Below are 2,133 nucleotides of genomic sequence, written 5' to 3' on the forward strand. Positions count from 1 at the left end.
TTTTCCCAAGGTCACCTGTTTGGAATGTCATTCAGGGGTCTGCAAAAACCCTAACTTCCTCAGATTATATATAAAAAATATAGCGATACAAGAACTGAAATTCAGGCCCGCGGTTCAGACTGATTCTGTCTCAAATGTTTTTTTTTTTAGCTTTTGAAAATTTGTAGCGAAAATTTATAGTGAAAATTCCATGATGACTTGTTTGGAGCAACGAAATCCTAGAATCTAAAGCTCTCATACTAAATGTTATGAAACTAGCTCACAAAAAGATAGAAAAGATAGATTAGCGCCTTAGCAATAAGGCTCTTCGAGGGGGAAACCTCCTTTATGTTACACAAATGAACAATTCTTAGATGATTCAAATGAAAAAACCTCCTTTCTATATATAGGAGTCTAAGGGGTCACAATATAACCAAAGCCAACCTAACAATAATAATATAAAGGGACAAAAATAACAATAGTGGGATTTAATGGGGCACAATAATAACAATATGGGGACAATAGGGGCACAACAATAAGAATAAGGGATACAAAGACAATAGTAATGGGGGAATCAATAGTATTATAGGGACCTAACACGTTGAGATGGACATCTGCCTTATGCATGATACCAAACTTGGAATACAATGCACGCATGACTATGTCAAGGGACAACACTTCATCTAGTATTATCTTCTTCAATTTTGCTCAAGGGGATGCTCTAACCAATTCTCCTCCCTGCTTGGCTGTTTGTAGTTCCTTTGCCATTCGCTCATTCTCAGCTATCAGAAAGCAAACACTCGAGCTAGTGGCTTCAGCATAAGCTCTAGTAGCATCGGCCAATGCTGCTGGATGTTTGCACACATCAGACATGATCACTCGTTCCTCATACTTCATAGAATATTTGTGATCTTTTGGAGTCAACACTCTATGAGATTTCACAACTCTATGTTGAGACTCCTCAAATGAGATGTGCATCTCTCTTTCCGGCTGATCTCCAAGGATCTCAGTGTCTCCTTGGTCACTTAGGACTTGCTTGTCTATGGATGTGGTGAAGCTGGTGGTTTGACCTCTTGGTGGAAAGGCATGAGTTTGGTGTCTTGCTCTAATTCCTACCGCTCGATATCCGTATCCATTTGTTCATGTAATTTCTCTATTTCCTGAGCGAAGTCCTACTCCTGTGATGGCTCACCCTGTTTTCTTGATACTAGGTGTTTTGATGAGTCCACTACATGTATGGGCATTATTTCATTTGTCTGCACAAGATGTGCCACCTGTTGTACCTATTCCTGTTGCGTCCCTTCTCCTCTCTGCACATCTCCTGTTCCTTCTAGAGTTGCTCCTTCAACTCATGCAACTCCTTCTTTGTTTCCTCCATTCTCCATTTCTCTATCAACCTTTGTGCATTTCTATTACTGCGCTATTGCCTCTTTGCCTCTATAGCCATAACTTATTTCTCCACAAGTGGATCTACTTGGAACTTGCAACTTTTCTCTGCCTCCATGCGATCGACAATCTTCCTCTTGCCCCTTTTCACGCACTAATATGTTCACCTTTGCTACTGCTGCTTCTGGTGCTCTCAGGATGCTGCTTCACGTTTCTTTTCTAACCATTCCATGGCGAAGCCGACCGGTTCATTGAGTTTGGAGGAGTTGTAAAAATATCTCCATGGGTCTTCCTCCACCCAATTACATGTCCCGTGGATCCAGTTGAACTATACTCTTGCACAATGATATTTCACAAGACAATGTGGGTCATATGGATTGTAACTTCGGAGGTCGAATGGGTAATTATTCATATGCTCTTCTTCGACATCTGCATGCTTGAAACTCTGAATATGTTGTAACCTAATGCACAGTGGAAGAGCGAGCCAAGGTGCCTTGTTCTTCCAGTGCAACCTAGCCGTCAATCCTTCCAAGATGTGATATGATACTTCCTACATGATGAGTGTGTCCAAGGAAAAATTTGGTAGAACATGCAAAGGCTTCTCCGTGCTGTACATCTGTATGAAGGTGACGAATGGTGATGCATACCAATCAGCAATGTCTATCAGTGCCTCCATTGTTGCCTTCGACATGTAGGGTGGATCCTGTTCGAATATCATCTTGTAAACCAGGGTGACAAAATGATCGAACAGTTGTGTGATAACTCCTT

This window comes from Pinus tabuliformis, chromosome 1_2 (genome assembly GCF_031772625.1).
Source record: "Pinus tabuliformis cultivar Carrire ecotype Pingquan chromosome 1_2, CPIR1, whole genome shotgun sequence".
NCBI classification, from domain to species: Eukaryota; Viridiplantae; Streptophyta; class Pinopsida; order Pinales; family Pinaceae; genus Pinus; species Pinus tabuliformis.